General features: G+C 41.0%; 1 protein-coding gene across 2 annotated transcripts in view; it reads right to left on the minus strand.

Moving 5' to 3' along the window:
- Positions 1-4251, minus strand: part of cemip (cell migration inducing hyaluronidase 1) — a 155115-nt gene extending 150864 nt beyond the window's left edge. Inside the window, exon 1 of one of the 2 annotated variants that reach the window (XM_086296398.1) lies at positions 4156-4251. The gene's annotated coding sequence lies outside the window, so the exon portion shown is untranslated. Of the gene's footprint in view, positions 1-4151 lie in introns of both variants that reach the window. The other variant, XM_086296405.1, reaches the window with a different exon arrangement.
- Between the last annotated feature and the right edge of the window lie 11466 nt (positions 4252-15717).

The following is a 15717-nucleotide window of genomic DNA, read 5'->3' on the forward strand; positions in this document are numbered from 1 at the left end:
GCTCGCTAGTTTCGCTAGTTACCTAAGCATGATATAGCATGTTCTGACTGAGAGATTTCTGAAAAAAATCAAACGTACAGCTCTGCTATCACTTCCAACATAAATGAAGACAGGAAACTAAACAGCAGTGACGTTTGTAGGGTTACTGAAGTTGGGCTAGCTGGTATATAATGATGTGCTACGTGATCGCTAGCGACACAGCTATGTTAGCATAACATAAACAGTGAAGCTGGAGGACGAAAACTAACACTTTTCCACTTATAAAAGTTAACGTGAAGGTTCTTCATGGTTAGAGACAAATGCAATCGCATGGCAGGATGCTGTAAACGGACCAAACTTCAGTCAGGAGAACAACTGAGATAATCCATCCACAATACGAGGTTAGTCATTAATATACTGCAACAACATGGGAATAGAGCAGCTGCCAGAGAATTCAACATTAAGGAATCAATGGTACAGAAATGGAGGAAGCAAGAAGAATGAGTTTAATAAAGTTTGATTTATCTGACTGCTTTGTTTCGCTTAATGTGCCTTATAATCCCGTGCACCTTATGGTCCGAAAAATGCGTACTGCACACTGCAGTTTAATGTTGCAAAGCACCTCTTTTTAACTTCAGTGGATATTATACATGGTTATGCTCAGGACATGTCAGCCCATTTCTAGTGGAAATGCCTTTTGGTTAAACTTTCAGCAAGCAATTTGCATTTGTACTGTTACATTTTTATAAAGCTTTAATGTACATAAAAACCAGCTTCTTGTTTAAGTGAATATAAATGGAAGGTTGTCTTTTTGCGCTAGTAATGTTGTGGAGTTGTATTTTGTCTCGCATCAATTATATCGTCGGTTATATCGTTATCGCAAATTTTCAAATATATATCGTGATAAATATTTTTGGCCATATCGCCCTGCTCTAGTATCTACAGCAAATGAGCAGCATCCAAAATTCATCTTCTTAAGAAACAGGGCAGGAAAAAAGACGCAGCAAAGCCCTGAAACAACACCTGACTGAAACAGAAATGGTGCCAGCGGAAAGGGCAAAAAGTTTGATGTAGTGATAAATCCAATCTTAACGTTTTTGGTTCAATTTTCAAATTCTTTGTCAGTATGTACAGAGGAGGTCAGGAAAGAGGTCCAATGAGTGTCTACAGCAATCTGTAAAAAATGGTCAGTTACTGCTACATTTTACCCAATGTGGGGGGTCTTGTCAAAATCGATGGCAATAAAAGTAGTGTGAGGTTTCAGTCCACCAAGTATCTGATTGGCAGTGGCTATGTGATACTGAAAAAGAACCACAAAAAATACAGGGTGTATGAAAAGGAATGATTTGATTTCAATGTGCTCTTTACTGCCATTCAGTGGTAATGATCGAAACGTACTGTTAGAGGGGATTTGCAAGTTTCAAGTGGTTGGCAGCGGGTAGCATAACAACAGCACTGATGGAGACATGGAACAAATTGTGTCCAGAGGCTAACACACTGAGCACTTGTAAACATTTCAAGTTTTGTATTTTAAAATTTATCACAGGTTTCACGTGTACATTACTTTAAGAAAACAGATGATTCTTTTTGATTCACCCTATAGATGTTTTCACCTGTGGTTTGGGGTAAATACCACCCTTTACCACCCCAACATTAGCCAACCTTTAGAAAACGTTTCTTTTTTAACCTATGACAGTGTACAAACAATGCAACACTTCAGCTATCAGACCATACTCCTACGTTCAACACATCACACACTGTGTCCGCTTGACTAGAAGCAGCAGCATTTCTTGAGCAAAGAACAACTGTATCAGTTCTTTGAGGCTTAAATTACATGTTGATGTAAGTGACAAACGCCTCTAGTTTAACACAGTAATTACAACAAAAGTAAAGAAGCTGGTCAGATAGTACAAAACCAAGAGTGTCTGTTAGAAATGAGTTGGTGGTGGGAATAAACAAAACAGTGGATTAGACCAAATTACTTCTTCCTCATTCCCAACAGAAAGTCACTGCAATGAAATATTAGTCTTTGATAGACCAAGCCGCAGCAGCTGATCCCAGACCAGTCCCTGAGGATCAGACACATCAGAGCAGCTGCCGATTCAGAAGTGATGCAAGTCTAGAATAAGAAGAAGCTCTCTGACAGCACAGACACACACAGACAAACACCAGATCTTGCAACAGCTTGTACATTTGCAAGTCAGCTATAGATGAAAGGAAATTCCACAGGCTTACACCTTCACTCGTGTAACCCGTGCTCCTAACTCCAGCTGCACAGCCCAGCACTCATCTCTCCCACTCAGCTCATTTATGTTCAAGATTTTCTACACGCCTTCATATTCTCTGCTGATATTCTGACAACCACCCCAGCCTGAGTCTCTTTTTGCTAGCACTTTAGTCAGTCTCAGTTAGTTGCATAACCATTTTTGTAAGAGCAGGCCACTCAGAACCAAATGATTTTGACAAGAATGCTACATATTGTACATATGAATGTAAACTGTGGTTTTGTATATGTATATCGAATTAATTGTTGTCCAGAGAGGATGCCGTGGTGATGACAAGTTGAACAGCACCACGATAAGACAGCAGTGAGCCACAGACAGCTCTGCAGCATCATCACTCCATCAGGCCAAGCACATGTTCCAAATGACTTGCACATTTTGTAGCAGAAACACTTATCAAGATTTAAAGAAGGCAGTACAGACACATGCTCAAGTAATAATTATTTGTATGTCAAAATGCTGACATGAAGACAGTGCAATAGTACGGTGTCATTAACATGGTTTTAAACTGAAATTAGTTTAATCTCATTTTGTTACAGGCTCTAAACAAAAGTGAGCTAACTAGGAACAACTAAAAAACACAGTTACATATTGATATTTGCATTAGGTTTTGAGATCTGAGCTTACTCTGAAATGATGCACCGCCTGGCTTAGATGACCCATTTGTCTTAAATTTGTGTTTGTGTATATCCAAGACATCAAACACTTACCCGAGTCATTTAACTTCTTAATGCAATACACTCTATGTTAAACAAAAACCCAATTTAATACTCGGAACTGTTTGGCTATGCTCACTATAGTTATACTACAGCTAGCGCTGGCTGTGGAGTTCCACGCATGAAAGGCTTTTGCACGTTTCTCCTGCTACTCCAGCAGCAGAAAATCTTAGTGTTACACATCAGTTTGGGAGATGGCAGTAAATTTTTCCTCTAATTTTTTTCTCCCTTTTTTTGTTTGTTTTGTTTTCTCAATGATGGCTAGCAAATGTGCATGACCACCACCTGCAGGTGGTAGCGGAATATTGCATCCAACCGTTCCATCAATTTGTTTCACATTCTTTTGTCTCACCCGTTAATGTGGTCTGACAGAGAATGTTACAAACAGTTGTTGAGTGCATGCATAGACAGAAGCTTTGGGGAGCTGTGTTTGAGAAGTTTAAACTTTAAACTACTACTCAGCTACCGCCCGGAGATTATGTAGGATGATGGTCACTACCTGTTGGAGCAGAGTGCAGAGCAGACTCCGCTTGCTTCCTCTGGTGGTGAACAGCAGCGCGGGAGTAAAACGTGCTCAAAGGTTTTTTTTTGCTCTATTTGTGGCTGAGCTTGTAACATTCTCAGACAGACGTACTGTCACACTCTTGAGCTCAGGTTATATTTTATAGATGCTGCCCACAAATGAAGAGATGCTCCTGGCAGCATCTGAAGGCGCAGCCGCCACAGAGGACCTCTCTAAGCCCGGCTGCGTTCAGAAAGGTGCTCACCACATCACGGCCAGCATTTGTACTCTCACAGTTTCAGCCTGCGGCTTACAGCTGCACGCAGCTGGCGCGGGCTGTTTGGTGGGCAAGTTATCAGGCGTGTGCCGAATGCTGCGCGGTCCAATCAGCACCAAGTGTTCGGGAGTGCTTACCTTTGCCCGCAAGTCGTGGCAGGACGGGCAACGTGCGTTCAGCAAACCTGCCCGGACCCGCTGCTGAGTCCACCTGGTGAACTGCGATCTCCTCGGTAACACGCGATAAGCGCACTTAAAACACATTCACACGCATGTTTTTCCCTGCACACCTGTGGATCGCCGTGACCAACAAATACATAACCCCTCACCACAACCTCACCATGTACAGCTCGCCCACGCCCAGAGAGAGAGGTTAAAGAATCCGTAGACACCTACCTACCTCATACAATCCGTGTCTCGTCCCAGAGTCCGCAAAGGCGCAGGGTGGAGCAGAGCAGTGATGGAGGGAGCGCTCATGTGTCAGCCGGTGTCCCTGTCCGAGCGCATGCTGCAGAGCCGCCTCTATTTACTCCAGCTGGAAGAACGACACGCCCACTGTGCGTGTGGGTGGGTGACAGAGAGAGAAAGAGAAAGAAATTTGGAACCATGTTTACATTTTTGTCTGTTTGGAAGCGCTGTGCATGGATGTTGCCAGGATTTTTAAACTGATGTGGAAAAAAAGGTATTAGGAAAAAGTCTATAAATAAATGAAAACATATATAATAAAACGCACAGGCCACGAACTCGTACATTTATTTGTTGTAAGATGTCAATTTGTTTGAAAGCCTTCTCTGTACTGCCAGAAATCATCATCAGGAGATACTGTGTGTCCGTTTAGGTGATTTTAAGACCGCAGTAAAAAGTAATAAAATGTTCATAACTGTGCTTCACACCACAGAGAGGACTTGCATGATTAGGTCTATCTGCAAACTTCAGAACACTTCCTCCAAGTTACTGGGAAAATACATCAAAAATAAGCTGTGTAAAGATCTTTAAATGTAAAAAGAAAAAGAGAGAAAATAAAGCAGCTGACTGAAATAACTTCACATAGTATCAAAATAAAAGTCATAATACAACAATAATATAATAATATGATATAAGGACTGAATTCACCCATCCACATTGGTAAAACTGCTGAGGAACAGTCAAAAGAAAACAACAAAGAGCCCAAGGCGATGACCTGACCAGACTTCCCATATCCTAGTCTATCTGTGGATCTGTATGATGCACTGGAACAAGCTGAGGCACAGAGACCCTACCCCGCAACCAACAGGACCAGAAGGATTAACTGGCACAAGAAGGTGGGTTTGTTGCTGACTTCATTTTCATAATAAGATCTTTTTTTTTTTCACTTTAGAATTCGCCTTTTAAAAAGTTCTATTGTGGCATTTCACATAATTTAAGGCAAGTTTTATTTATTAAGTGAAAGAAGCTATTGCAAACAGGTCTGGACTTGCTGATCTTTCCATCAGTCCTATTATCATGAACACGGCACACAGAACATCAGTGAAGAATTTCTTCAACTCTTTTCTTGGAAATACTCAGAGGTGGAAGGTCACAAGGTTAGCTAGTGGGCTGTGTTCTGAAGGTAGAGCAGGTTGCACACTAATCGAAGGGTCATTGGCTTGATGACTGACTCCCTCAAACTGCATGCTGATTGCACCTGATGCATGCATTAGTTTGTGAGTGGAAAGTTTACTGGTGGAGGCCACTGACATCTTTTCTGATGTTGTTGTTGCTGTTTTTTTCCACCATTTTTTGTTGTTGTCGTCTTTGCATTTTGCATTTTGCTAGGGTCAGTGTCGCCGCTGGTAGCAAGGAGGAACAAGATGAGCATACAAAACGACCTCCAGCAGGGTCGTGGTGTAAATATCTCTGACCAAACAATCAGAAACAGACTTCCCAAGGGTGGTCTGAGGGCCTAACATCCTCTAGTGGGCCCTGTGCTCACTGTTCAGCACCATGGAGCCCAACTGGCATTTACCACAGAATACCAGAATTGGTAGGTCTACCACTGGCATCCTGTGGTTTTCACAGATGAGAACAGGTTCACTTTTTTTTTTTCTTTGGCTCTCGGAGGAGGCAGACGCACTTTTTCTCCTCTCCCTTATCTTCCCTGCTTATATCCTTGTCTAGTATTGAGAGTGGAGAGATATTTTGCTGCTATTGTTAATAATCATCATCATTACCATTGCATTATTAATATAATTTACAGTATTGATAGTGCATTCAGATGTTTAAACATTTTGGTACCCAATTAGCCTTTAAGATAAGAGATAAGATAAGATAGAACTTTATTAATCCCTCGGGTGGGTTCCTCTGGGAAATTCGATTTCCAAAAAGCGCAGCACCGACAGAAGTTACAGTTACAGAATATTATATATATATATACACACACACACACACATACACACACATATATAAATACAGAGACAAATATAAATAAAATATACGAAGGGGATAAATAGAATAAATAGGAATAAAGATAAAAATACAAGTGAATTGCACATTTCAAGTATTTATTACAGGTGCAGTGATAACCACTTTAAACTGTTGAGTTGAATCTATAATCTTAAATGCTTTTGAATGCTTGTTATAATCTTAAGTGTGTATGTGATGATCCTGTTGATTTTGAGTACATCCTGTACAGAGTCAGAGTGACAGGAAACTGCAGGGTTGCAGAGCATTTGCTGAAGTGAAACCGAAAGCAGAATCTAAGTGCAGGTTATTCTGAGGAGCTGGTTAGACGAGGCTATGTGAATAACTAGGTTATTCAAATTGCCTTTTATACTTTTATATTCTTTTATTAAGCTTTTAGTAGAGGTTCTTGATTAAAACATTTATTCAACATAGTACATATAGTTTCAGTTAGGTTGTTACACATAAGGATGAGCCTCTGTTCTTGTGAAAGGTCAGAAGTGCAACGGGTGAGATGAGAGAGCATGTAAGGATGAGACACACATATAGTTAGTGAGTGTTAGTACGCGAGAAGTGACATAGAGGCCGAGTGAGGTCGTGACATATACACACACACACACACACATTAGTTAGACTCTTTTATGGGTGAGAGGTTAGTCATGTCTGGTTGTAAATGCGAAATTGTCTCTGTAAAAGAGAAACGGTGACTTGCAGGATGAGTGTCTTGAATGGTATGGAATTGATCTGACGTATGAAGGGGCATCATTAATTCAAACCCTGATGCTATAAAATAATTGTTTGTGCTTTGATTAAGTCGAAGATCAATTCCTGTCTGCGTACAGAGTGAGCTTCCCACACGTGTATTCATTAAAATCAATTGTTTGACCAAGTTCTGGACCATGGTTGTTTGTACTCTCCTTCCCCAATATTTGAACCCCAACACTAGTCTCGTGTTTTTTTTGTATTTTCCCTGGAACACTCTCACACAGTCTGTTCTCTAAAACCTAAAAGAGGAATTATGGATTGGATCAACTGGTCCCTAAATGCAATTGACACCCCTTTCTCATCGAGAAGTTTGGGCTTGGGTGAGCCTGAGTGCTGAAGATATCTACCTATTCTGAACCATGGTAACAGGGTTCTTGCTGATCGGAGCTGGCTTGGCCCTGACTTATCGAAGAATTAAGGAAGCGGAACCAGCTGCTCAAACCCCCACAAGGCTGCCCGCTGGGATTGGAACGATGGGAGAGGCGTGAGTTTCTCAAAATGGGCTCATTGAGTGCAGCACGGATAAGATCTTGGAGAAGCTACGGCTGCTGTGAACACTCAGAACAAGATCTCTGACTGCAGACTGGATACATCTCGGAAGGGCTCGCTCGGAATGAGATCTCTGGGCGCAAAATCGGATGACATCTGCCAGGAGTGAACAAGACATTCATTTACTGATCCACACCAGTAGGATCTACAACAATAACACTGGAATGCTGCTCTGACTGAAATAGAGGAGTCAGGGATCCAAAAGTCTCAAAGTGAATCCGCATCCCCACTTGTCTTGGTTGTCAAGCTGAATGGTTACCTACACATTTCTAATGACTTCACATGGTTGAATGTAAGAACAGTTAAAGACACACATGAGTCGGATGCACTTTGCTGCACTCGGTGGAAATGTCTTCTGTACACTGGATCTCACAGGGTTGTACAATGTCAAATACAAGCATTCTCCTCCCCATTTGGCCTTAATGAGTTCAACAGGATGATCATGCTACCTGGACAACCTTATGGTCTGTACGTCATCTGAACAGGTAGAACTTGAGCATCAACAGATGGTTTTCTCATGTACAGTGCAGACAAGCATTCAGGGCTTTGAAACAAGAACTTGTCCGTAGTGTCACATGAGCCCATCTGGATTTTAATGCAGATGGGCTTCATCCTTGCAGCTCTTGTTTCTTTTGATGGCCTTGGAGCCGTCCTCTTACAAACTGCTCAAAGAAGTCCTGCCATTAATTAATTCTTCGATCTTAAATATGATCAACCTATCTCTAATGATCGGCTATGTACCACAGGCCTTCAAGCTGGCTGTAGTTAAACCTTTACTCAAAAAGCATCTCTAGACCCAGCAGTCTTAGCTAATTATAGGCCAATCTCCAACCTTCCTTTATATCAAACATCCTTGAAAGAGTAGTTGTCAAACAGCTAACAGATCATCTGCAGAGGCTTATTTGAAGAGTTTCAGTCAGGTTTCAGAGCTCATCACAGCACAGAAACAGCTTTAGTGAAGGTTACAAATGATCTTCTTATGGCCTCTGACAGTGGACTCATCTCTGTGCTTGTCCTGCTAGACCTCAGTGCAGCGTTCGATACTGTCGACCATAATATCCTATTAGAGCGATTAGAACATGCTGTAGGTATTACAGGTACTGTGCTGCAGTGGTTTGTATCATATCTATCTAATAGACTCCAGTTTGTGCATGTAAATGGAGAGTCCTCTTCACACACTGAGGTTAATTATGGAGTTCCACAGGGTTCAGTGCTAGGACCAATTCTGTTTACATTATACATGCTTCCCTTAGGCAGCATCATTAGAAGACATAGCATACATTTACACCGCTATGCAGATGACACCCAGCTCTATCTGTCCATGAAGCCAGATAACACACACCAATGAGTTAAACTGCAGGAATGTCTTAAAGACATAAAGACCTGGATGGCCGCTAACTTTCTGCTTCTTAATTCAGATCAAACTGAGGTTATTGTACTCGGCCCTGAAAAGCTTAGAAATATGGTATCTAAGCAGATTCTTACTCTGGATGGCATTACCTTGGCCTCCAGTAACGCTGTGAGGAACCTTGGAGTCATTTTTGACCAGGACATGTCCTTCAATGCACATATTAAACAAATATGTAAGACTGCGTTCTTCCATTTGCGCAACATCTCTAAAATTAGAAACATCCTGTCTCAGAGTGACGCTGAAAAACTAGCTCATGCATTTATTACTTCCAGGCTGGACGACTGTAATTCATTATTATCAGGATGTCCAAAAAACTCCCTGAAAAGCCTTCAGCTAATCCAAAATGCTGCAGCAAGAGTCCTGACAGGGACTAGAAAGAGAGAGCATATTTCTCCTGTTTTGGCTTCCCTTCATTGGCTTCCTGTTAAATCCAGAATTGAATTCAAAATCCTGCTCCTCACATACAAGGTCTTAAATAATCAGGCCCCATCTTATCTTAATGACCTTGTAGTGCCATATCACCCTATTAGAGCACTTCGCTCTCGCTCTGCAGGCCTACTTGTTGTTCCTAGAGTATTTAAAAGTAGAATGGGAGGCAGAGCCTTCAGTTTTCAGGCCCCTCTTCTGTGGAACCAGCTTCCAGTTTGGATTCAGGAGACAGACACTATCTCTACTTTCAAGATTAGGCTTCAAACTTTCCTTTTTGCTAAAGCATATAGTTAGGGCTGGACCAGGTGACCCTGAATCCTCCCTTAGTTATGCTGCAATAGATGTAGGCTGCCGGGGGATTCCCATGATGCATTGAGTTTTTCCTTTCCAGTCACCTTTCTCACTCACTATGTATTAACAGACCTCTCTGCATTGAATCATATCTGTTATTAACCTCTGTCTCTCTTCCACAGCATGTTTCTTATCCTGTCTTCCTTCTCTCACCCCAACCAGTCGCAGCAGATGGCCCCGCCCCGCCCCTCCCTGAGCCTGGTTCTGCCGGAGGTTTGTTCCTGTTAAAAGGGAGTTTTTCCTTCCCACTGTTGCCAAAGTGCTTGCTCATAGGGGGTCATATGATTGTTGGGTTTTTCTCTGTATCTATGAAGCGCCTTGAGGCGACTTATGTTGTGATTTGGCGCTATATAAATAAAATTGAATTGAATTGAATTGAATTACAGTTTCCCCCTGATGGAAAGATTGCCAGACCAGTGGCATTTGCCAGCAGGACCTTCTGACACTCTCAGCTAAACTATCCAGTGCATCATTTGGACTTTCTTTCTCTGAAATGGGCAATCTGTTAAATTTTACTGACAAAACCACCAGTCTATTCAGGAAAAACCCAGTCTGGGAAGCTATAAAAGACAGGAAAACTGAGGACTTAAAAAAAGGGTAATTAGAAAGACTGAACACACTCGGGGGGAAAGTCACAGGTAAAGTGAATCAGTAGACAAGACTATCAAAATAACACAGGCAGTAGCTTAGCAAAGAAAGGAGATACAAAAAACAGTTGAAAATACAGCCAAAACTCTACGGACTGATCTGAGCGTAAAACCAAGGAGATCTAAAAATTTATTTAAAAAAAAAAAAAGCAAAATTCAAAACACTATACAAAGGAAACAATCTCAGCTAAGGACAAGGTAAAAGCAGAAACCAAGAACTCAAAATGCTCTGGAGAGATGACAAAAAGTAAACAATAACTTCAATCAGATCATTACAAAAGAAATTGTACGTTTAGTTAAAAGCATTAACTAAACGTACCGGATCAAAACACAAAACACCGGGTCAAAGATCCATGCAGAAATGTACACATGCTTACTTCCAGACCAAACACTGTACACATGTATACCATTCAGAGGTTCTTCTGCAAGGGAGCAACTACTCTGCAATATGTGGCAATTCCCTCCAACAGTTATTATTAGGGAGTCCAAAAAGTATATGGTGCAAACTGTGCAAACACACTAAGTCCCTGAGCAGTCCCTTGGACCACTGTGAGCAACATCAGATGTGTGCACTGTGGTCACGCCAGCAAACCATCCATTCAAGTTACATGGTTTATTAAAAGAGTCAAATTACAGCATTTACATTTCTGTTAGAATGCTTTTAAAGGGTTCAGCCCACTTACAATGAAAATGACAAAAGTCTTGTTTGTGGCCTGTGTAGTATGTTAACGTATTTGGATGTATAAATATTTATTTTTAGCAATGGCAAACATAAACTGCTAACCAAACCAAGCAGACTATAAACTCCAATATTGAAAACATGATTAGGATTTTTATTAAAAAGCTCTGACTTGTATTATGAGTCAGTTTGTGAAGCTATGCTGCTATGCACTGGGTGAGATTGTCCTACTGTGGTCTGGGAGAGAGTCCTGTAACTCTCCCAGACCACAGTAGGACAATAAAAATTGTAAATAAATGACATTAGAGGAGCAGAATTCTAATTGAGAACTTAAATTTCATCTCATTTTTCCTGTGTCCTTCTCACTTCTCCAGTGGTTGCACACTTTGTCCCAGCTGAACCCCCCTCTGCTTCTTTCACATTGTGTCATGAATCGCTGTGTAGCAGGCACTCAGACACGAGGTTTAAACACAAAGAACTCAGCTTTATTTGCTGGCAGGGGAAAGTCATACAAAAGCAAACTAAACTAGAAAAATTTGCATTTCCTGCGAAAATGCAGTGGGATGCCTTAACGCTGAAGATGTCTGTTGAAAAAAGCTGAAAAAATTGAAAGTCGAAAAAAATGCTGCCCTGAGTAGGATTCGAATCTGGCCATACTGGTCTAAGTGCAGCTAATTACTCACTGAGCCAAACTCATTCTCAGAAAGAAGAGGTGGAGACACTGACAATTGTGCTGAAATGAGCAGAAGCTGCTGAGAATTGTGCTAATAAGAGGAGAAAAGGCTGCAAATTTTGCAGAAAAGAGGTGAATCAGAAGAATTTCTGGAAAAGCTTAAAATTCTAATGAAAACAGCAGAAGAGGCTGAGATTTGTGCTGATAAGAGGAGAAAATGCTGAACCAAACAGAGGTAGTGCTTCTCTCTGCTTCAGCAGGCTGTGTACTTGTATGTATTTCTGCCATGGACTGTCAACAAGAATCTGAGGTCCATATTAGAAAAGCTGCTAAATTCATAAAACTTTGCAGAATTGTAATAAATTATCATTATGAATTACTTGTCTGTGATAGTGTATTAATTTGTAGTGAAAAAAACATGTGGACAAGGTGGAATTGAACCCACGACCTTTGGGCTTCAGACCCGTTTCATTACCAACTGCGGCACTGGGAAACAGGGTGATGAGCAGTCAGAATTAGATCCCGGTAAGAGGCGAAAAACGCCGTTTTTTGGAGTTACAAAATGTTGTGTAACTCAAAAACTAGGTGGACTAGAAACATAATTCTTGCACTGGGTGAATCAGCGGACTGGAAACTGAAACTAAACTCACAGTGAGATCCACACAGCATGAGACGAAAGGAGAGCACAGCTGGGGGAAATCAGAACTGACGAGACAAGGAGGCATAACCTGAACACACTGAGATCAGACGCGGACTATCAAAATAAAACAGGAAGCAAACACAAAGGCAGACTAAGAGACACAGGCTTAACACAGAGACCTGACTACATTACAGGGGATACACAGGCGTAGACGACGGAAAACAGAGGGAGCACAGAATAAACACTGGGAAACCAAAACACAAACTTTCATAATTCATAATATCAAAAATAAGAGTAGAAAAATCAAAAACACGGGGTCACCGACCCAGAACCAGGACACATTGGGTGTGAAGGTCCTCCTTCTGGGCTCCTGTTCTGGAAGACTTGAGACATGTGCCCCTATTAGAGATAACATTTTGTTCTCATTAAAACTTTCACATTTTGCACAATTACATATGTACTGTAGCACAAGCATGTGATACTGTGACGCTGTAAAATATATAATTACACTGTTTTCATTAGCATTTCTACTACTCATAGTAACAGCATTTAATTAACCATTATAGATGAACATTCCTAATAAATTACACTAGAAAAAGCACAAAGCTGATTGAGAACTTAAATTTCACCTTATTTTTTCCGTCTGTCCTTCTCACATCTCTAATGGTTGTACACGTTGTCATTAGCGTGTCTTCACTCCACATCGGCCACACCGTTTTGCTTGCTAACGCAGTGCAGATTTTCTGTGTTCAGAGACCACGTCAGCATGCGCACAGCTTAGAGGAAACAGTGGTCCCACAGTGTTTTGATGATGTTGCACTGTCATTTCTTCCCTGGGCCTAAGGCTGTGAAATCAGGTCAGGGCAGGGACCTTTCTGTGTGGACTTTGCATTTTTCTTTCTGTGATTGTGTGGGTTCTCTCCCATTTCCTCCCACAGACAAAGGCATGCATGTTGGGCTAATTAGTGACCATCTGTTGTTATCTGTGCCCTGTGATGGACTGGCAACCTGTACAGAGTCTACCCTGTATAGAATGCACCTGACAACTGGGAGAAGCTCCAGCCCCCCTGGAACCCAAGTGTTTAAAAAGGTGGAGGAATGGAAAGAACAATCCCAGTGGATGCAGTGGTCAGCCATTAGATAGCATCAGCTATTTAATTTGTCATTGACTCAGTCAGTGCATTTAAGTCGGTACATCTTCCACAACAGCTGAGAGCAGAGATTGACAGTATAAAATACACACTATAAGAGAGCCAGAGATTAATAATACCTAATAGTTAAATGCAAACTGGTGTATAAACAAACACAGAGTTAAAAGAGGTGAATGAAGGAGAAATGCTCAGTGAATGATGGGAAGCCCCCAGCAGCCTAGGCGTATTGTAGTATATCCAAGGAAGGAGTCAGGTTCAACATCCCATCCCTAACAATATGCCTAATGAATAAGGAAAGTTTAAGCCTAATCTTAAAAGTACAGAGAGTGTCTGTCTCCTGAATCCAAGGTTAGAGCTGCTTCTACAGAAAATGGACCTGAAAACTAAAGGCTCCGCCTCCCATTCTAGTACTAGTAACTGTTAAGGTTCAAAATTGAGGAAGGAGAGTACAAACCACCCATGGTCCAGAAGGTCTTGGTCAAACAATGATTTTAATGACTACACACGTGTGGGAAGAACACTCTGTACGCCGACAGCAAGTGATCTCCGACTTAATCAAAGCATAAACAGATATTTTATAGCATCAGGGTTTGATTTACTGACGCCCCTTCATGCGTCACAGATACATTTTATACATAGATCAGATCAACACCACAATGACTTTTAACCCAGAAGATCATCTTCTATTTTCATGGCTGGTACTTTCCGTTCTTGTCTTAAAGTGAATTGTTCCTCTTTCTTGCCGAGACATGACTAATCTCTCCTCTAAATAAATCTAACTCATGTGTGTGTGTGTGTTGACCCCACATGCTCTTTCTCAATTCACCTGTTGCACTTCTGACCTTTTACCAGACCAGAGGCTCACTGAGACTATATGTATGTCTTCTACTAAATAAATGTTTTAACCAAGAACCTCTACTTAAACCTTAATATGAAATGACCTGATATATAAGTGTTTTGTAAGCATGTATTGCAATTCCTTCTATGGCTCCAAGTCACTTGCACAATAGATTGTCCGGACATCGCGCCGAACAAAGCTTCCAACCCCCAATTAATTGACCGAGCTCCAACTCTTTAATAAGCACAGATATGCATTGTGTATAAAATAGTCATAACTGCACCTGAAATACAAGGTCAACATAATAACTGTATGCATAACATCTTAAGGCCTTCTTAAAGCTATCTGTTACATTGTTAAAGCCTCGTCTTAGCCTGCTGCTCAAAATAACTTCCTGCTTCTGCAAACTCTCTGCAAGCCTGTTTCCTGTCCTGTTACTTTTAGCCTTTCTGAAAGACACACACTGTTCAACCCCTGAATGCAATATAAACTCCAGATTATATTATTAATGCAATGGTAATAATGATGATTATTTAACAATAGCAGTAAAATAATTTCCCTGCTCCACACTCCCTCTCTCGACCTCTGGCACACCAGAGGTCGCAATACATTGCGTCCTCGCTCAGCAAATCAGACAACCTCCTGTCATCTACTTGGTCCAGTAATAAACACCAGCTCCCATTCGAGAACACTCCATGTGTAAGCTTTGGTTTTCTCAGTCCCTCTCTGGTGGTTCAGCAGGCCTCGAGATCTCCAGGATCCTCGCCCCTCCTGTGGTCGCCGAGATCGATCTTCTGCAAAGGAAACAAAACACCTTTTCCTGCACCTCCCTAACTTATCCTATTTGGGACTCTGTAATCAAAAGCATGATCCTAATTATGTTCTTAACTTATTGACTTGTATTTATATATATTCTTCAACGTCCTATGTGTTAACTTCATTTTAACCTCACATTTCCTATGTTATAACCCGTTTTGGTATAGCCTTTTTATTTCATTTTGCTCCTTTTAATGTAACAATACCTTCTAATTCTAGTTTATCAGACTTAACCAAAATATATGCTTTCCTTCCTCTTTGGTCCTTCTTTAAGTTCAGTTAAAAGCTAAATGAATTTGAGGCCTTTTGCCTGGAATCAATACTGTCATGTGTGTTTCTGTGTAATATCTGTCTGTGTAAGCCTACATTATAACCACTTCTTCTAAAGATCAAAAAAGAAATCAAACCTGTTCTACTCCTTCAACCCTCACTAATTTTCCCTCTAAGATTTATTCACAGCTTTGAACCCTGGTATTGTATCTTCTAAACAGGATTCAGTTCTTTAATCCTTTAACCTTAACATAAAAATAACAGTTTCAGTTTTACCATATCCAAATGATCAAAAACCCCAAAAGTCCTAAAATGATCCTAAATT

The sequence above is a fragment of the Aulonocara sp. 'chitande type north' Nkhata Bay genome, linkage group LG1, assembly GCF_057382095.1.
Source record: "Aulonocara sp. 'chitande type north' Nkhata Bay isolate Kocher_YH1m ecotype deep benthic linkage group LG1, A_spYH_male_GT1.1, whole genome shotgun sequence".
Taxonomy (NCBI): Eukaryota; Metazoa; Chordata; class Actinopteri; order Cichliformes; family Cichlidae; genus Aulonocara; species Aulonocara sp. 'chitande type north' Nkhata Bay.